Genomic DNA, 22,608 nt, shown 5'->3' with positions numbered 1-22,608 from the left:
TGTGAGAAATCATTAAAGAATTCTGATAAAGAAAGAGATCTAGGGGTGGTTCTAGATAGAAAACTATCACCTGAGGACCACATAAAGAATATTGTGCAAGGAGCCTATGCTATGCTTTCTAACTTCAGAATTGCATTTAAATACATGGATGGCGATATACTAAAGAAATTGTTCATGACTTTTGTTAGGCCAAAGCTAGAATATGCAGCTGTTGTGTGGTACCCATATCTTAAGAAGCACATCAACAAACTGGAAAAGATGCAAAGACATGCTACTAAGTGGCTCCCAGAACTGAAGGGTAAGAGCTACGAGGAGAAGTTAGAAGCATTAAACATGCCAAAACTAGAAGACAGAAGAAAAAGAGGTGATATGATCACCTCGAAGAAATATAAGAAAATTCACCTCTGCAAATAGAGTGGTAGACGGTTGGAACAAGTTAAGTGAGAAGGTCGTGGAGGCCAAGACCGTCAGTAGTTTCAAAGCGTTATATGACAAAGAATGCTGGGAAGACGGGACACCACGAGCGTAGCTCTCATCCTGTAACTACACTTAGGTAATTACTCACCATACCAGCTTAGTGGTTCCCTATGGTGAACACAAATGTAGATACTTATATATAACGTGTGTATAGTGTGTGATAACAGCGAGAGGAGTAGGTTGGGAGCCGCCATTTTGGTGAGGGAGGTGTGTCGTCTGCACGACTTACCATGTTGTGTACTGGTGGCCACTATGGTCTTTGGGCACCATACCAGCTTATTTGTACAGGTATGGTGAATAAAATGGGTAGATACTTATATATAATGTGTGTATATAGCGTAATAACACCACAAACAATATTGTTGGAGGACAAATATTAGTGCGTCTGGCCTTGAGGGCGGCCGCCAACCAGCTGAGTGCGAGTAACTACGTCTTTGTGCCTTTACTCACCATACAAGCTTAGATGTACAGTTATGGTGCATAAATCATGTAAATACTTATATATATATATAACGTCTGTGTATAGTGAATAGATGCAAAAACAGTATTGTGGGAGAAGAATGAGGGCGAGTGAGGTGTTGTTGAGGGAGGGTGTGGCAGTGAGTGGCTGGCTGGTGTGGCTGTCACTCCGCGTTGCTTTTTGACTCATAATACCAACTTAGTGGTTCGTTATTGTGAACAAAACATGCAAATACGTTTATATAACCTGTGTATATAGTGTAACAACAGCAAAACTATATATTTATTGTTTTATACCTTGAGGTTACCTTGAGGTGCTTCTGGGGCTTAGCGTCCCCGCGGCCCGGTCGTCGACCAGACCTCCTGGTTGCCGGACTGATCAACCAGGCTGTTGGACGCGGCTGCTCGCAGCCTGACGTACGAGTCACAGCCAGGTTGATCAGGTATCCTTTGGAGGTGCTTATCCAGTTCTCTCTTGAACACTGTGAGGGGTCGGCCAGTTATGCCCCTTATGTGTAGTGGAAGCGTGTTGAACAGTCTCGGACCTCTGATGTTGATAGAGTTCTCTCTCAGAGTACCAGTTGCACCTCTGTTTTTCAACGGGGGTATTCTGCACATCCTGCCATGTCTTCTGGTCTCATGTGATGTTATTTCTGTGTGCAGGTTTGGGACCAGCCCCTCTAATATTTTCCACGTGTAAATTATTATGTACCTCTCCCGCCTGCGCTCAAGGGAGTACAGTTTTAGGCTCTTTAGTCGGTCCCAATAGTTCAGATGTTTTACTGAGTGGATTCTAGCAGTAAAGGATCTCTGCACGCTCTCCAGGTCAGCAATTTCTCCAGCTTTGAAAGGTGCTGTCATTGTGCAGCAGTACTCTACTCTTAGAGAGCACAAGCGTTTTGAAAAGTATCATCGGTATAGCATCTCTAGTGTGAAAAGTTCTTGTTATCCAACCTGTCATTTTTCTTGCAGTTGTGACGGCTACTTTATTGTGTTCTTTAAAGGTAAGGTCTTCCGACATGAGTACACCCAGATCCTTTACATTGCCTTTTCGTTCTATGTTATGATTTGCCTGAGTTTTGTACGTGGTTTCCGTTTTTATATTTTCATTTTTTCCATAGCGCATGAGCTGGAACTTATCTTCGTTAAACACCATATTATTTTCTGTAGACCATAGAAAGACCTGATCTACATCTGACTGGAGGTTCGCCGTGTCCTCTATGTTGCCTACTCTCATGAAGATCCTAGTGTCATCTGCAAAGGATGATACAGTGCTATAGGTTGTGTTCTTGTCTATGTCCGAAATGAGGATGAGAAAAAGTACTGGAGCCAGCACAGTACCCTGGGGGACTGAGCTCTTCACGGTTGATGGGCTGGATTTTATTTTGTTGACTATTACACATTGGGTTCTGTTGGTCAGGAAATTGTAGATCCATCTGCCTATTTTTCCGGTAATTCCTTTTGAACGCATTTTATGTGCAATAACACCATGGTCACACTTATCAAAAGCTTTTGCGAAATCTGTGTAAATTACATCCGCGTTATGTTTGTCTTCCATAGCATCTAATGCCATATCATAGTGGTCCAGCAACTGCGACAGGCAAGAGCGCCCTGTTCTGAAACCATGTTGTCCGGGGTTATGGAGTTGCTGTGATTCCATGTATTTTGTGATTTTACTTCTTAGCGCACTCTCAAAAAATTTTATGATGTGCAATGTTAGCGCTATCGGTCTGTAATTTTTTGCCTCTGCCTTATTTCCTCCTTTATGAAGTGGTGCTATCTCTGCTGTTTTTAGTATATCAGGAATAACGCCAGTATCTAGGCTTTGTCTCCACAGAATGTGGAGGGCCTGCGATAGTGGTTTTTTACAGTTCTTTATGAATATGGAGTTCCAAGAATCCGGGCCTGGTGCAGAGTGCATAGGCATACTGTTTATGGCTTCTTCAAAATCCAGTGGGGATAGGGTGACGTCTGATATATGATTTGATGTTGGTATCGTATCCATGAAAAATTCATTTGGGTTATCAATCTTTAGTGTGTTTAATGGCTCGCTGAAAACAGAGTCGTACTGCGTCCTCAGTAGCTCGCTCATTTCTTTGTTGTCATCGGTGAAAGTTCCATCTCCCTTTCGCAGCGGCCCGATACTAGATGTGGTTTTTGATCTTAATTTTGCATAGGAGAAAAAATATTTCGGATTTCTTTCTATTTCACTGATGGCCTTTTGCTCTCTTTGCCTCTCCTGGGTTCTGTATGATTCTTGTAGCTTCCGTTCAATTGTTTCTATTTCTCTACCTAACCTTCTTCGCCGTTCTTGAGATAGGGTGCAACTCTCAAGTTGTTCCGCGATTTGTTTTCTTCGCCTATATAGGGAACGACGTTCCCGTTCCAATCTGCATCTCTTCCTCTTTTTTCTTAGAGGTATGCGGTTTGAACATATTTCTAGTGCTACTGAGCTTATTTTTTCCAGGCACTGGTTCAGGTTTGCATTTCCTAGCTGTTCTTCCCAGTTTATTTCTGTGAAGTCCTGGTTTATTCGCTCCCAGTTTATCTGTTTATTATTGAAGTTGAATTTGCTGAAATCTCCTCCACCGGGAATCTGGACTGGTTTTGAAGGTCTACTCCCCATGGTTGTCATAACTTCAATTAAGTTGTGATCTGAGTAACAGGTATTTGTAATCATTATGTTCCTGATCAATTCATCATTATTAGTGAAAATGAGGTCCAGCGTGTTCTCCTTCCTAGTTGGTTCTACTACTATTTGCTGGTTTAAGGCAAACCTGTCGCACATCCGTAGCAGGTCATTTGCATGTGCCTGTTCATTTAGGCTACTTCCTGGTATTCTTTCTGATATTACTGTATTAGCCAGGTGCTTCCATTTCAGGTGCCGTAGGTTGAAGTCCCCAAGCAGGATGATGTTCGGAGCTGGATTTGTGAGGTTTTCCAAGCAGTGTTCTATTTTCATTAGTTGGTCTTTAAACTGCTGAGGGTTTGCCTCTGGTGACTTATATACAAGGACAATAACTACATTTAGAATCTCTATTTTGATTATCAGCACTTCCACCATATCATTTGAGGTGTTTAGCAGCTCAGTACAGATGAGTGTGTCTTTGATGTAGAGGCTGACCCCACCCTGAAGCCGGTGTTTCCTATCACATCTGAGAAGATTGTACTCTGAGATCCATATTTCACTATCATGGTAGTCCTTTGTGTGGGTTTCTGTTAAGGCTGCAAACACTGCATTTGCCTCATGAAGGAGACCATCTATAAATTGAACTTTGTTGGTTTTGCGTGTTTTTATACCCTGGATGTTGGCAAATATAAATGATGTTATCGTGTTAGTGGAAGTGCTGGAAGCCTTACTTGGTGTTAATATCTGAGGCTCTGATAAGGAGGCCACTGTGTTTGCGTCCAGGGTGTGTCGTTTTGGAAGTGATTCGTCCAGTTTTGGTAGTAGGACGGGTGTTGTCTGGTGTAGTACCTGTGTGCTTGTTGGTAATTTGAATTCCAGTCTTGTGGGTATCTCCGTTCCCCTCTGTAATCCTGTAGTGGTTCCATCTGACTGTTCCTCTCTCTTATATTTACTACTCTGTTTCTGCCTTCCTCTAAAAAATTTACAGTAGTGTCATATTGATCTTCCCGTCTATAACGCTCTGTACCTCTCACATGGAATTCCGGACACTGAAGATTGTAGCATTTTTTGTCCCTAATTGAAAATTGACATAATTTAGGGTGGAAGTATCTACACCCTGTTCCAAAACGGCATGTACCCCTCGCCAACATGTTCCTGCATTTTTGAGGATGCAGAAAATGGCATTTTGCTCCTAATTTTCCATATTTGCATATTCCTTTAGCGTAGAATTTGCAAATGTGTTCCGGTTTTGCGTCCCCGTTCTGAAACCATGCTGTGATTCCATGTATTTTGCTTATGAACATAATAATTAAATCACTAATATGCACACCATAATTTTGAGTACAGCGATGGTTCACACATTTTATTATATAAATATATCACAATTCACTCTATTAAATAATATTACTCCAAAAAAAAACTAAGATAAAATCAGACATTGAAATAATTAGGCAATAATATATTTGTGGCAACTGCCGCCTGACAGCTCGGGCGGAGTAGACCTCGTCTGGCAAAGGCTCTGTCAACGCCCCTTTTTTGCCACACTTCCCTACCCTATTGCAGCTAAAATATGCCACCCACGATTTTTTTTTTAAATTTTTCCGTAATCAGGGAACAAAAATGAACACTTCTATATGACGAAAGAATTTTTTGGATTTTTTTTTTTGTTGCGCCTGTGGGTGTGAAATCCATTTGGGCCCATAGCGGTTTGAGGGTTAAAATGTTAATGTGTGTTCCCTGAGCACGGGAAAAAAAAATCGTAAGCGACATATTTTGGGCGCAATTGACCGAGGAAGTCTGGCAAATAGTGGGCATTGACAGAGCCGGTCAGCATCACCTGCGCTGACAGGTGGGAGTTGCCACAAAGATATTATCACTTAATTATTTCTGTCTCTGACAGATTTTTTCTTAGTTTTTTTGCAGTAATATTATTCAATAGTGTGTATTGTAATATATTTATATAATAAAAGTGGGGAATAATCGCTATACTCAAAAGTATGGTGTGCATATTAGTGATTCAATTATTATGTTCATAAAACAATAAACAAATAGTTTTGCTGCTATTACACTCTATACACAGGTTATATATAAGTATCTGCATGTTTTGTTCACCATAACGAACCACTAAGTTGGTATTGAGAGTCGAAAAGCAACGAGGAGTGACCGCCACTCGCTGCCACTCCCACAACAACGCCTCACTTGTCCACTTTTTCCTCCCACCATCCTGTTTTATGTTTTATTCAAAATATACAGACGTTGTATATAAGAATCAACATATTTTGTTCATCACAACTGTACAACTAAGTTGATATAGTTAGTTCAGGCACTAAGAGTCGTCGCTATACACACAGTCAGCTGGCGGCTCCCTGACTCATTCAAGGTTACACGCACTAAACTTTCTCCCCCAACAATACTGTTTGCAGTGTTATTACCCTATATACAAATATTGTATATAAGTATCTACATGTTGTATGCACCGTAACTGTACACCTAAGCTTGTAGTGCGCCCAAAGAGCATAGTGGCCACCCTCTAAATACCTAGACAAATCATGCAGATGACGTCACCTCCGTCACCCAAATGGCTCTTCCCAGCATAATCCTTTTGCTGTTATTACACTAATACACACACATTATATATAAGTACAGTATCTACATTTGTGTTCACCATAGAGAACCACTGAGCTGGTATGGTGAATGCAGACAATAACAGGTGGCCACACAGTCAGTAAACGATGCTATCTCCCTCCGTCTCAGCATCACTCGTCCCACAGCGCTAATTATTACAACAATCCTGCTCAGAATACCAACTTAGTAATTCGTTATGGTGAACAAAACATGCAGATACTTATATATAACCTGTATATATAGTGTAATAACAGCAAAACTGTTTGTTTATTGTTTTATGAACATAATAATTGAATCACTAATCACTAATATGCAAACCATACTTTTGAGTATAGCGATAATTCACCTTTTATTATATAAATATATCACACTACACACTATTGAATAATATTACTGCAAAAAAAAAAAAAAAATAAGAAAAAATCAGACATTGAATTAGGTAATAATATCGTTGTGGCAACTCCCGCCTGTCAGCTCGGGTGACGCTGACCACCTCTGACAACTGCTCTATCAATGCCCAAATTTTGCCAGACTTCCTCGGCCTATTGCGCCAAAAATATGCCATCTACGATTTTTGTATATTTTTCCCGTGCTCAGGGAACACAAACATTTTTAGAAGACGAAAACAAAATTTATAAAAAAAAATTCTTGCACACGGGTACTCACCTAATTGTGCTTGCGGGGGGTTCTGCCTCTTTGGTCCTGCCTCACAACCGTCAATCAACAGGTGTACAGGTTCCTGAGCCTATTGGGCTCTATCATATTTACACTTGAAACTGTGTATGGAGTCAGCCTCCACATCACTTCCTAATGCATTCCATTTGTCAACCACTCTTGACACTAAAAAAGTTCTTTCTAATATCTCTGTGGCTCATTTGGGCACTCAATTTCCACCTGTGTCCCCTAGTGCGTGTGCCCCTTGTGTTAAATAGCTTGTCTTTATCTACCCTATCAGTACCCTATCGGGTGTAAATCTCTTCAGGACCCCTTAGCAGCTTAACTACTTAACTGCGCCAGCCGAGTTTTCTCGGTCAGCGGGAAACTGCGCCAACCGAGAAAACTCTGATTTTATGGTACCCATTCGAAATGCGCGTGCGGTTGGTTGTGTACAAGATGGATGCCCGAGGCCGTCAGTGAGGGGCGGCCATTTTGAAAAAAAATCCCAGAATGCCCCAGGCCCGAGGGTGGCCTCAGTTTTGATTGAGTAACCATGGCTGACGCACGCGCCTCCAGCTCCCAGTCACCTGTGGGGCACGCTGTTGCAAAACCGCTTTCTCCAGGGGAGATAAACAGTTTTTTGTTTGAGGATGAAGCGGAATATTATATTGATGACCCAAGGATTGATAGAGACATAACTCAAAGGGTCTAGTGGAAGTGAAATAGATACAGATGATGATGATACAGTGAGCGCGTATCGTTCAGGGCGAGCTGCACGCACAGTGAAGTGTCACAGGTCATCGCCCTTGCCAGAATTAACCCCACCACCACCTCCATCTCCCATTTTTGATGAAAGTGATACTATTGAGTCATTTTCCCGGGTTTAGTGACGTTGCTTCTGATACAAGTAGCATAGATGAGGCAAGGGCTAGCAGCTACCGTTGTTGCGGTGTTATCAGGCGCAGATCTGCTGTCTCAGCAGGTCACCCTGCCAAGCGCCACCATGTATCCCCTCTCAACGACACTGACGACAGTGTTGCCTCTACATCTACTTTCCTTGATCGCCCTACTAGTAGACATGGTAGAAGACCTCCAACTCCTCCCCAAAGGAGATTTAGTGCCAGAAAACGCACCCATAGTGGAGTCGCTCGTGGAGGTGCTAAAAGGAGAAAGGCTGAATTTGTGTGGGAGGACTGTGCTATTTTTTACCACACAAACCTCTATTTGATGATAGTGATGTGGGGGTTGCACCCATGTTCCCGTACACAGGTGAAGACATGACGGAAATGGAATATTTTCATGCACATTTTGATGAGCAGTTCATGCAACATCTTGTTGGCGAAACGAACAGATATGCAGAGCAACTTATTGAAGCTGGAATATTACAGGCTTCACGTATGATACGTTGGAAGGACACCACTGTGGCAGAGCTGTATGTGTTCTTTGCTCTATGTATGCTCCAAAAACATTCAGAGAAGCAAGTTATTCAGAATTATTGGAACAAAGAAGCTGCTGTTCCATCACCTGCGTTCAACAAATACATTTCACGAGACAGGTTCCTGCTACTACTACGGTGCCTGCACTTTGAAAACCTTGAAAATTTTGATAGAAATGATCGACTTTGAAGAGTGTGAAAAGTGTTCAATGATCTCAGAGGAAAATTTCGTGATTACTTTGTACCTGGACAGAATGTTGTCATTGATGAATCCCTAGTTCTTTTCGAGGGACGTCTTCTCTTCAAACAGTACATCCCATCAAAACGGCACCGCTTTGGCCTTAAATTTTTTGTACTGTGCGACTGTGAAACCGGAATGGTGATCGATATATTATATTCTTGTAAACAATGTAGACATACCCTTAGAGGATCCTCTCGGGTTTTCTGGCAGTGTAGTTAAGACGCTAATGGAACCATTGCTGAACAACGGGCACATTCTGTACACTGACAATTATTATACGAGCCCCTTGCTAACAAAGTTCTTGCTTGAACATAACACGGGAGTGTGTGGCACTGTAAAGACAAACAGGAAAGAAATGCCAGTTTTTGAAAATAATATTGGTGTAGGCGATTGTGAACTTAGAAAATGTGACAAAATATTAGCAGTGCGTTGGAAAGATAAACATGAAGTCAATATGTTGACAACTATTCACACTGGTGAAATGCTTGACAGTGGCAAAGTGAGGTATCGAGGTGATGGATCATTGTTCAAGCCAGATTGTATCATTGACTACAATATAAATATGAGACTTGTAGATAAATGTGACATGATGGTTGGTGCCATCGAGTGTGTCTGCAGAACTGTGAAGTGGACAAGGAAATTCTTCTTTCATCTTGTGGAATTAACAGTGTTCAACTGTTTCAACATGTTTTTGATGAAAACGGGCAAAAAAAACTTCAATTCGAGTGTTTAGTCAAGCTCTGCTGTCGCAATTACTCGCCATATATGGCCAGGAAGATAGCGTAAGGACAGTTTATCATGCCCCAACCAGAGCGCATTTAGTTTCCAATAGACTGACTGGTAAAGAGGCTTTTGCAATTCACAAGCCTGCCTACCTACCACCTACAGGAACTGAAGCCAAAGGCATATGTGAGTGCATTGTTTGCAAGCACTCAGAACGAAAACCAAGGAAGCGAAAATCTGTGTGTACCATATGTGTCGAGTGCAAAGTCCCGCTGTGTCTCATGGACTGCTTCTTTAAATATCATTCACTTGCTAAGTACTAAGAGTGTAATACTGTGTGTTACTTTGTAAATAGTGTGTGAAACTGTATATAATGTATTATTAGTGAAAGTAAAACAAGTAATATTGCAACAATAAACCTTTATTGAGGACACTTTAGTGACACATGTATCACAGTTCCATGGAACATTATGGACGTTATACTTTATACACATTGTCAGGACACATATATACATCTGATACGATATGAAAAAAACATTAGAAAGCATTGAAAATACATAGAAATAATATTTGTATATATAATTGTGACAACTGGCGGATCTTGAATGGCCCGCGCGACCGTGTCTGGGCGAGTTACGCTCCAGCGACCAGCCCATGATGACGTTACAGCGCACCTTGTCCACCTCCTCACGGCTAGAGTAAGTGGAATTTGACATTATTTTTTATATACAAGTGTTCAGGGAAGGGAATTTATTATTTTAAAAAAGAAAAAATAATTTTGTGGGGAACACTTGATTTTATGAGCACCGGGGGAATTTCACAATAAACTCGGCGCAGCACAGTGGTTAAGGGTTAATTAAAAATATTTTAAAGTATATGGTATGTTTCCGAATTTCTGATGATATAGAACATATTGTGGTTTATAATTAAGTTCTTAATAGCGATCCTGCATCATAATTAACATATATGTTATGTATTAACATACATAACATAATGTAGTAAACAAATAACATTTTTATGTTAATTTCTTTCTGTAAATGATGATGATGATGATAAAGTGCAATAAATGTTTAATTGAAACTTTATAGGATATCATTAAATCCTATATATATCTTGATTCTTATACTTGAAATATTGTATACTTTGTTCTCTCCATCGTACCAGCAGGTGGCGAGGTGCGATGTGCAGGTGATGTTTATTGTTAGGTGAGCTGGCAGGTGGTGTTCACTGCTAGGTGAACTGCTGCTCACCTAGCAGTAAGTAGGTACCCAGGAGTTAGTTAACTGTTGTGGGGATGTATATCCTGAGGCACTGTATACAATGTTCACAACAGAACAATGTATAATTGTTCACAATTATACATCCTGTAATTTACAACAGAAGAAATGTATAATCAGATCATTGTATACAATACATTGAGAAAGAATGAAGGTTAGATCCCAAAATTTGGTATTTAATACACTTACTTTAAATAAGTAAGTGCTTTTAATACACATTTATTAGGTCTTTCCTTCACCTTAATTCAAGCAATACGACATTAGAGTAAGTTTTCAATTATTATTATTATTATCATTATTCAATTTTTATTATTATTAGTATTATTATTAACAGGAAGGGGGGGGGGGGAGTGGTTCACGTGTCCACATTCCAATGCCCTCTTCCCAGGGCTGGAGGTGCACAATAAACTACACACCTCCGGCGGCAGCTTGTCGAAGGAGGAAATGGAGCCTAGGCCATTTGTCATGTTAATTAGTGATGGCTCTTATTTTGATTATGGATCCGTAACCCAGTTAAGCCTTTATTCTTAATATATACTGTAACCCCGCGATTATCCGGGATTCGAACATCCGGAAAATGCCCTTATACGGCCAAAATCGTGAACGGATAAAGTTCTCAATATCCGGCCAAAATGGCCATGGGAGCCTGATAAAAGTCGGTTTGGCCGGTTAAAAATCTGAGCCGGTGGGCTGTACCGTATTAATCCCGTACAGCTGTGGCTCAAGGCCATGGTGTTGGAGGGGATAGGGTAGGTGGGTGATGTCGGGAGAGAGGGGAGCGTTGGGAGGGACCACCTGGGGGATTACGGTCAGGAAGAGAGGGAGGGAGTTGGTCAGGAAGGGAGGGAGGAAGGGAGTTGGTCAGGAAGGGAGGAAGGGAGTTGGTCAGGAAGGGAGGAAGGGAGTTGGTCAGGAAGGGAGGAAGGGAGTTGGTCAGGAAGGGAGGAAGGGAGTTGGTCAGGAAGGGAGGGAGGGAGTTGGTCAGGAAGGGAGGGTGGGAGTTGGTCAGGAAGGGAGGGAGGGAGTTGGTCAGGAAGGGAGGGAGCGAGTTGGTCAGGAAGGGAGGGAGGGAGTTGGTCAGGAAGGGAGGGAGTTGGTCAGGAAGGGAGGGAGAGAGTTGGTCACGGAAGGAGGAAAAACTATTGTGGTGTGTATGGGACTCGCTTAAGCCTAACGAAGGTGGCATTGGCGGTGTTGCAAGAATTATATTGTTTTCATATTGCTGTGGAGAGCTAGTTACGAATATTAATTAAATAACACTATAATAGATGAACAGTATAGTATTTGGTTTGCTATTTATTCATTTAAATATTTACAATAAAATAAAATGGGATTTAACAGAACTTAAGGCGCATCGTACAGCGTGTTAACACCCACGTGTCTGTCGACACATGTGGAGGGAAGGCTGGCGTGAGGTGGGGGGAGGGTTGACCAGGCAGGAGATCACACGTGTCGTCTGTCTCTGTTCCAGTCTCGACACTTACCCACCTGTTCACCCACTTCCCTGCCCACCAACCTGTTTACCCACCTGCCTGCATACCCACTTACCCACCTTGTTCACCCACTTCCCTGCCCACTCACCTGCCTGCACACCCACTTACCCACCTGTTCACCCACTTCCCTGCCACCCACCTGTTTACCCACTTCTCTGCCCACCCACCTGTTTACCCACTTGGCTGCACACCCATTTACCCACCTGTTCACCCACCCACCTATTTACCCACTTCCCTGCCCACCCACCTGTTTACCCACCTGCCTGCACGCCCACTTACCCACCTGTCAATCCATCCACCCACCTGTTCACCCACCTACCTGCACACCCACCTGCCTGCTTACCCACTCACCCACCTGCCTGCTCGAACCTGTTCACCCACCAAGCCCATCTACCTGCCATCCACTCATCCAAAACCCACCTGCCTGAACCCACCTATCCCTGCCTGCCCACCCACCCACTTGCCTGCCCACCCACCCACCCACTTGCCTGCCCACCCACCCACCTGCCTGCCCACCCACTTTCCCTGCCCACCTACCAGTTAGGCAGCTAACCACCCATGCACCAGCCCCACACACTAATTAGTGTGTCAATTCAAATCATGCGTGTGGTATAAAAATTGTCGGAAATGGTCCCTTTTGGACTCAAGAGATGAAAAAGTACTATTATCCGGAACATGTGATAATCCGGCTGGGGGTCCTTCCCATATAGTCTGGATAGTCGAGTGGAGACAGTATTACCATGCTGGTAAAATACACTTCTTGATGATGAGTATGGGGGTGCAAAATGAACAAGATAACCACTCACAGTTTGAGTATAGGGTACATAATGAACTACCACTCACAGGATGAGTATGGGTTGCACAATAAACTACAGGTCACAGGATGAGTGAGAGTTGCAGAAATGGTAACAGGATGAGTATGGGTTGCACAATAAATTACCGCACAGAGGATGAGTATGGGGTGCACGTAAACAATGACTCACATGATGAGTATGGGGTGCACAATAAACTACCACTCACAGGATTAGTTTATGATGGTCGTGCTCTATATTAGGGTAACTAAAATACACCTGTTTCCAAAATAAATATTTTAATGACAAATATTTGAAAATATATTGTATGTTTCCGATTTTCTGATGATAATAGAACATACCATATATATAGGGGTCCCAGTAGTACGAGAAATGAAAATATTCTAGATCTGGTCTTTACAAACAATGAAGACATTATCAGAGACATTACGATATCAGATACCACATACTCAGATCACAAGCTCATTGATGTGCAAACGACCATTAATACTCAGAATAGACCTAAAACATTGATAAAGCAAAAGGGGCTATTCAGTAAATTCAATTTTAATAATAAAAGGATAGACTGGGAGATAATAAACAGGGAACTTACAAACATTCCATGGGAAACTGTTCTAAGTAATACAAGTCCTACAGAAGGAATAGAAAAACTGACTTCAGAAGCATATCAAGTCTGTCTGAAACATGTTCCTTTGAGGAAAGCCAGAAAGAGATCCAACGTAGAAAGAGAACGCAGACGACACTATAAACGCAGGAAAAAAATAACGGAACAGCTTATGCAGACACGAATTTCCCGTCAAAGAAGGAATAATTTAAATAGGGAGATTGAAGAAATTGAGCGGAAATTGAAACACATATGAAACTGAAGAGAGGCAGTTAGAATAGAAAGCAATTCAGGAAATAAAGAAAAATCCAAAATATTTCTTCACATATGCGAAATCAAAAGCAAAAACCACTGCCAGTATTGGACCTATTCGTACAAGTGAAGGTTCATACACAGAGGATGACAATGAAATTAGTGAAATCCTAAAAAAGCAGTATGAGGACATGTTTAGCACTCCAATAAACAACATGAAAGTGGAAGATCCAGACAATTTCTTTATGCGGGATATTCAAACCCCTGTAAATATAACTGATATCAACACGAGCGCACTAAATTTTGAAAGAGAAATTGAAAACATGCCCATGCACTCGGCCCCAGGTCCAGACTCATGGAACTCAATATTTATAAAGAAATGCAAAGTGCCGGTAGCACAGGCACTCAGTATAGTGTGGAGGAAGAGCTTGGACATGGGGGAGATACCAGATGCACTTAAAGTAGCAGACATAGCCCCTCTACACAAGGGAGGGAGCAAAGCATTGGCAAAGAATTATAGACCAGTTGTACTAACATCGCACATCATAAAAGTATTTGAGAGAGTGATTAGGAGTCAGGTCACCAATTTCATGGAGACCAATGACCTTCACAACCCAGGCCAACACGGATTTCGAGCAGGAAGATCGTGCCTCTCACAGCTACTTGAGCACTACGACAAAGTCACTAAAGCATTAGATGAAAAACAGAATGCTGATGTGATATACACGGACTTCGCAAAGGCTTTCGATAAATGTGACCATGGCGTGATAGCACACAAAATGAAGTCAATGGGAATAACCAGTAAAGTAGGACGCTGGATACTCAGTTTTCTGTCAAACAGGACTCGGCGAGTAACGGTCAATTATTAACCCTTAAACTGCGCATGACGTATATATACGCCCTGAGTAACATGTCCCATGGTGCGCATGGCGTATATATACGCCATAGGGTGCCAGGCCTGATTCAAATGGCCCGCGGCTACACGGGGTTCACAGTAGCTTCCTCAGGGCTCTTGTAAACAGATGCCATTTAAAAAAAAAATCGTGGGCAATATTCTCAGGTGTGAGAGGCACAGTACTGTTGGAGCAACCAAGGCCGGCGCACGCAGCATGAGCGAACAGCATTGATGTTCAGCTTGTGACCACAGCATCGCCGAAAAATGTCAAAATAAATATATAATTGTTATTATTTAGCGATGACAATATTACAGATGACCAATGACTGTGATATAAATAACCAGGGTTGTGATAATAGCAGGATTGTTGTAATAATTAGCGCTGTGTGAGGAGTGATGCTGAGAGACGGAGGGAGACAGCATCGTTTACTGACTGTGTGGCCACCTGTTATTGTTTGCGTTCACCATACCAGGTCAGTGGTTCTCTATGGTGAACACAAATGTAGATACAGTATCCACTCAATTTAACGGCCTATATGGGGCTGAGCCCTAGTCGTTATTTCCGCAGCTCCGTTATTTCCAAAGTTAAGTCGGGTCGGGTAATTTTTCAAGTAACATTCAGGTAGGATATATTTTATACTGTATAACTAAAATTAAATAAAGTTCATTGTGTAATTGCATTCCAATTTAGTGCCACACCGACGATTAAGCCAGTTGTTGGCTGCTGCATGGATGATGTGTGAACACGGTCTGATCAAGCCCAGATGGGTGGGAAAAAATTGATTCATTCCTTTGTATTGCAAAATATTTCATGTATCAATCAGCAAGTTAATATTTTCTCAATAATATTTTAGAGATGTGTTTTGATTTACCCTGAACAGTGCAGGTAATGTATTTTTATTGTTACAACACAGGCTGTGGCGGCCATGCCATAACAATGGCGATCGAGCCTTGTCACTGAGAGCTAGCCAAGACGAAATATTTTGAGCTCACCTATTCTCTGCTGATGATAGAATATACATTTGCAGAGACTAATATGTAGCTTTTGTTGAAAAAAAAACAATTAATATCTTGTAATACTATAATAAAATTGGTAAATTGACTTACTTTTAATGTTACAACACAGGCTGTGGCGGCCATGCCATAACAATGGCGATCGAGCCTTGTCACTGAGAGCTAGCCAAGACGAAATATTTTGAGCTCACCTATTCTCTGCTGACGATAGAATATACATTTGCAGAGACTAATATGTAGCTTTTGTTGAAAAAAAAACAATTAATATCTTGTAATACTATAATAAAATTGGTAAATTGACTTACTTTTAATGAAGCTGAAGATTACGAAGCTGTGAAGATTACATCATCCTCTGCAGCGCTTGTTTTATAGTGTTTATATTGTATACAGGGTACATACTGTATGTACACTTATTTTCAGGCATATTTTAATAGAGTATCCTTCTGTTTCTTGATGTCACTTACTGTACTTTTCCCGATGTTAAACTCTGCTGCTGCTCGTGCATGAGAATATCCTTTATCAAGTTTCTTAATTAACTCCAGCTTCTGTGCAACCGTCAGGCGCTTCCTTTGGGTAACTTTTGGCATTTTTGTAAATTAAAAAGAAGATCACAATTACAGTACAGTAATATCCTTCACAATTGAAGCTAGCCGCGCGAGTTCAGAGTAAACACTAGGAACACATGGCCCGGCGGAGTACATTCTAGGTCCGTGGGAAAAAAAATACCTAGTGCCTATACTATAAAAGGTATTTAATAAGAAAACAAAGACTTTTGCTTAATAAAAACTGTTTCAAAATATTTTATTAATAATAATTTACAATTTTCTTCATTAAAGTGAATCATTTTAAAAGAAAATTAAGATGTAATATATGACTCTGGACGATCCAGGTCGGTGGCCTGGTATAGTATAGCTCCAGATACCGGTATAGCAGGCTCCAGATACCGGTCTCCCAAACCGGTCGTTAATACCGGCAGATCGGTATAAAAGAGGCCGTTAAATTGAGTGGATACTGTACTTATATATAATGTGTGTATTAGTGTAATAACAGCAAAAGGATTATGCTGGGAGGAGCCATATGGGTGACGGAGGTGACGTCGTCTGCACGATATCTCTAGCTGTTTAGAGGGTGGCCACTATGCTCTTTGGGCGCTCTACAAGCTTAGGTGTACAGTTACGGTGCATAAAACATGTAGATATTTATATATAATATGTGTATATAGGGTAATAACACTGCAAAAGGTATTGTTGGGGGAGAAAGTTTAGTGCGTGTGACCTTGAAAGAGTGAGGGAGCCGCCAGCCGCCATCTGTGTATAGCGACGACTCTTAGTGCCTGAACTAACTATATCAGCTTAGCTGTACAGTTGTGGTGAACAAAATATACACATACTTATATATAACGTCTGTATATAGTGTAATAACACCACAACTGGTATTGTTGGGGGAGAAAGTTTAGTGCGTGTGTTGAGGGAATGGCAGCGAGTGGCTGGCTGGTGTGTGGCGGTAACTCCTCGTTGCTTTTCGACTCTCAATACCAACTTAGTGGTTCGTTATGGTGACCAAAACATGCCAATACTTATATATAACCTGTGTATAGAGTGTAATAGCAGCAAAACTATTTGTTTATTGTTTTATAAACATAATAATTGAATCACTAATATGCACATCATACTTTTGAGTATAGCGATTATTAACCACTTTTATTATATAAATATATTACAATACACACTATTGAATAATATTACTGCAAAAAAACTAAGAAAAAATCAATCGGAGACATTGAAACAATTAGGTAATAATATCTTTGTGGCAACTCCCATCTGTCAACGCGGGTGACGCTGACTGGGTCTGACGACCGCTCTGTCAACGCCCACTTTTTGCCAGACTTCCTCGGTCAATTGCGCCCAAAATATGTCACCTACGATTTTTTTTTTTTTTCCGTGCTCAGGGGACACAAATTAACATGTTTAGAAGACGAAAAAAAAATTTTTAATTTTTTTTTTCTTGCGCACAGGGGTGTAAATGTCCATATGACCCCTGAGCAGTGTAAGGGTTAAAATGTAGTCCAAGTGCAGTTAAAAGCTCTGTACCTCAGGGTACAGTCCTTGCACCACTGCTTTTTTTCTTATTCTCATATCAGATATAGACAAAAATACAAGTCACAGCTTCGTATCATCCTTTGCAGATGACACAAAAATCAGTATGAAAATTATCTCGGCTGAAGACACTGAAAAACTTCAAGCTGATATTAATAAAGTTTTCGACTGGGCATCAGAAAATAACATGATGTTTAACAGTGATAAATTCCAGGTACTCAGGTACGGTAAAAATGAGGACCTTAAACATAATACAGAGTACAAAACACAAGCAAATGTACCCATAGTAGGAAAACAGCATGTAAAGGATTTGGGAATAATAATGTCTGACGACCTAACGTTTAAGGAGCATAACCAAGCAAATATTGCGACAGCCAGAAAAATGATAGGATGGATTACGAGAACTTTCAAGTCCAGGGATCCCATCACAATGGTTGTACTCTTCAAGTCACTTGTGTTAATGAGTACTTGAGTACTGCTCAGTACTCACTTCCCCCTTCAGAGCAGGAGATATTGCTGAAATAGAGGGAATACAGAGAACATATACGGCACGCATAGATGCAATAAAGCACCTAAATTACTGGGATTGTCTCAAAGCCCTCCAAATGTACTCACTAGAAAGAAGAAGAGAGAGATATCAAATAATATACACCTGGAAGATACTGGAGGGCCAAGTACCAAATCTACACAGTAAAATAACAACATACTGGAGTGAACGATATGGAAGAAAATGCAGAATAGAACCAGTGAAGAGCAGAGGTGTCATAGGCACAATCAGAGAACACTGTATAAACATCAGAGTTCCGCGGTTTTTCAACGTCCTCCCAGCAAGCATAAGATACATTGCCGGAACAACCGTGGACATCTTCAAGAGGAAACTAGATTTATTCCACCAAGGAGTGCCGGACCAACCGGGCTGTGATGGGTACGTGGGCCTGCGGGCCGCTCCAAGCAACAGCCTAGTGGACCAAACTCTCACAAGTCAAGCCTGGCCTCAGGCCGGGCTTGGGGAGTAGAAGAACTCCCAGAACCCCATCAACCAGGTATCAACCAGTACTGTACTGTTATGTTCATTCTTGATACACAATTGAGAATTCCAAGTTTGAATCCTGGGCAGGACAGAAATAGTTGGATACATTTCCCCATCACCTAACGCAACTGTTCATGTGTCCGGACACCGGCAATGGTGTGGTATTGGCTATTTATTTAACCATATCTTTGTTTTCATTTGATATATTTTCCTTGAAATGTAAGTAAGTAATTATCAAAAGAAGGCACAAAACCAGGAAGGCTATGTAACACCATCAAATGTGCGGAATAATCAGAGGGTGCTAAATATCACCAAGGATGCCAATATGAAAACAAAAACGCACAAGGCGAACAATATCAAAAGAATCCGATTCACCAAGAATTATATCGGGGGACAAACAACCGCGAGGGACGGTCGGAAAACAAGAAACATGCTCGTCCCGGAAGTCAGGACAATCAAAAAGGATATGCATGACCTTAAGAGGGACAATGCAATTTGGACAATAAGGAGCAGGGCAGCGCTCCATTAACCCTCAAACCGCGCATATCATATATAAATTATATCACTGACAAAACCGAAACCACGCACATCATTTATACATGATTTCGTGTCTAGCGCTATAATTTAAACGCCCCACCTGGGATAGGGGCAGCTATAGTACAGCCACGACCGATAGTTGCCAGATGCCACCTAGAAAAAAAATCCAGGCCAACATTCTTGGGTGTTACAGCATCAGTATTGAGCAAGCCACCAAGGCTGGCGCAGGCAGCACGAGCTCACAGCACCACTTCTAACATGGATGAAAAATTTTCTGACTGATAGAAAAATGAGGGCTGTGATCAGAGGCAATGTATCGGACTGGAGAAATGTCACAAGTGGAGTACCACAGGGTTCAGTTCTTGCACCAGTGATGTTTATTGTCTACATAAATGATCTACCAGTTGGTATACAGAATTATATGAACATTTTGCTGATGATGCTAAGATAGTAGGAAGGATAAGATACTTAGATGATTGTCATGCCATTCAAGAAGACCTGGACAAAATAAGTGCATGGAGCGCCACTTGGCAAATGGAATTTAATGTTAATAAATGTCATGTTATGGAATGTGGAATAGGAGAACATAGACCCCACATAGATGTGAGAAATCTGTAAAGAATTCTGATAAAGAAAGAGATCTCGGGGTGGTTCTAGATAGAAAGCTATCACCTGAGGACCACATAAAGAATATTGTGCGAGGAGCCTATGCCACGCTTTCTAACTTCAGAATTGCTTTTAAATACATGGATGGCGATATACTAAAGAAATTGTTCACGACTTTTGTTAGGCCAAAGCTAGAATATGCAGCAGTTGTGCGGTGCCCATATCTTAAGAAGCACATCAACAAACTGGAAAAGGTGCAAAGACATGCTACTAAGTGGCTCCCAGAACTGAAGGGCAAGAGCTACAAGGAGAGGTTAGAGGCATTAAATATGCCAAAACTAGAAGACAGAAGAAAAAGAGGTGATATGATCACTACATACAAAATAGTAACAGGAATTGATAAAATCGATAGGGAAGATTTCCTGAGACCTGGAACTTTAAGAACAAGAGGTCATAGATATAAACTAGCTAAACACAGATGCCGAAGAAATATAAGAAAATTCACTTTCCCAAACAGAGTGGTAGACGTTTGGAACAAGTTAGGGGAGAAGGTGGTGGAGGCCAAGACCATTAGTAGTTTCAAAGCGTTATATGACAAAGAGTGCTGGGAAGACGGGACACCACGAGCGTAGCTCTCATCCTGTAACTACACTTAGGTAATTACACTTAGGTAATTACCACTGTTCAGCTTGTGACCCCAGCATCGCCTACAAATGCCATAATATACTTGTTCATGCTATTATTTAGCAGTGATAGTATTACTGAAGCCCCCTGACTGTTATAAAACTGACCAGGATTCTGATAATAGCAGGATTGTGGTGATACAGTATCCACTCAATTTAACGGCCTCTTTTATACCGATCTGCTGGTATTAACGACCGGTTTGGGAGCCCAGTAGCTAGGGCCTGCTATACCGGTCTGCGGTCGATATTACCGACAGTCGGTATTGGGTTTGTTGTGGCATCAGCATCCCCTCACATGGCGACCAGGCCGCCACCGACCTGGATCGTCCAGAGTCATATATTACATCTTAATTTTCTTTTAAAATGATTCACTTTAATGAAGAAAATTGTAAATTATTATTAATAAAATATTTTGAAACAGTTTTTATTAAGCAAAAGTCTTTGTTTTCTTATTAAATACCTTTTATAGTATGTATAGGCACTAGGTATTTTTTTTCCCACGGACCTAGTATGTACTCCGCCGGGCCATGTGTTCCCATTGTTTACCGTGAACTCGCGCGGCTAGCTTCAATTGTGAAGGATATTACTGTACTGTAATTGTGATCTTTTTAATTTACAAAATGCCAAAAGTTACCCAAAGGAAGCGCCTGACGGTTGCACAGAAGCTGGAGTTAATTAAGAAACTTGATAAAGGATATTCTCATGCACGACCAGCAGCAGAGTTTAACATCGGGAAAAGTACAGTAAGTGACATCAAGAAACAGAAGGATACTCTATTAAAATATGCCTGAAAATAAGTGTACATACAGTATGTACCCTGTATACAATATAAACAATATAAAACAAGCGCTGCAGAGGATGACGTAATCTTCACAGCTTCGTAATCTTCAGCTTCATTAAAAGTAAGTCAATTTACCAATTTTATTATAGTATTACAAGATATTAATTGTTTTTTTTCAACAAAAGCTACATATTAGTCTCTGCAAATGTATATTCTATCGTCAGCAGAGAATAGGTGAGCTCAAAATATTTCGTCTTGGCTAGCTCTCAGTGACAAGGCTCGATCGCCATTGTTATGGCATGGCCGCCACAGCGTGTGTTGTAACATTAAAAGTCAGTCAATTTACCAATTTTATTATAGTATTACAAGATATTAGTTGTTTTTTTTCAACAAAAGCTACATATTAGTCTCTGCAAATGTATATTCTATCGTCAGCAGAGAAAAGGTGAGCTCAAAATATTTCGTCTTGGCTAGCTCTCAGTGACAAGGCTCGATCGCCATTGTTATGGCATGGCCGCCACAGCCTGTGTCGTAACATTAAAAATACATTACCTGCACTGTTCAGGGTAAATCAAAACACATCTCTAAAATTTTATTAAGACAATATTAACTCGCTGATTGATACATGAAATATTTTTCAATACAAAGGAATGAATCAATTTTTTCCCACCCATCTGGACTTGATCAGAGCATGTTTACACATCATCCATGCAGCAGCCAGCAACTGGCTTAATCGTCGGCCGTGCACTAAATTGGAATGCAATTACACAATGAACTTTATTTAATTTTAGTTATACAGTATAAAATATATCCTACCTGAATGTTACTTGAAAAATTACCCGACCCGACTTAACGTCGGAAATAACGGAGCTCCGTAAATAACGACTTGGGCTCAGCCCCATATAGGCTGTTAAATTGAGTGGATACTGTATTTAGTGCTGTGCTCCATGGAGGGAGGAGTAAGGCTGTGGAGGGAGGGTTGTGGCGTCGTCTTCTGACTGTGTGTGGCCACCATTTATTGACTGCACTCACCATACCAGCTTAGTGGTTAGCTATGGTGAACACAAATGTAGATACTTATATATAACGTGTGTATAGTGTGAGATAACAGCGAGAGGAGTAGGTTGGGAGCCGCCATTTTGGTGAGGGAGGAGCGTCGTCTGCACGACTTGGCATGTTGTTTACTGATGGCCACTATGGTCTTTGGGCACAATACCAGCTTATTTGTACAGGTATGGTGAATAAAACAGGTAGATACTTATATATAATGTGTGTATATAGC

General features: G+C 41.2%; 1 protein-coding gene across 2 annotated transcripts in view; it reads right to left on the bottom strand.

Moving 5' to 3' along the window:
• Positions 1–22,608, bottom strand: part of LOC123771588 (zinc finger protein 271-like) — a 134,044-nt gene that overhangs the window by 99,466 nt on the left and 11,970 nt on the right. The window contains exon 2 of one of the 2 annotated variants that reach the window (XR_011224751.1): positions 9,650–9,939. The exons of the other annotated variant lie outside the window; for it this stretch is intronic. The gene's annotated coding sequence lies outside the window, so the exon portion shown is untranslated. Of the gene's footprint in view, positions 1–9,649; positions 9,940–22,608 lie in introns of those variants that run through there. 2 annotated transcript variants of the gene reach the window in all.

The sequence above is a fragment of the Procambarus clarkii genome, chromosome 76, assembly GCF_040958095.1.
Source record: "Procambarus clarkii isolate CNS0578487 chromosome 76, FALCON_Pclarkii_2.0, whole genome shotgun sequence".
NCBI classification, from domain to species: Eukaryota; Metazoa; Arthropoda; class Malacostraca; order Decapoda; family Cambaridae; genus Procambarus; species Procambarus clarkii.
The sequence above is the reverse complement of the archived record's forward strand: the minus strand, read 5'-3'. Positions and strand labels throughout refer to the sequence as shown.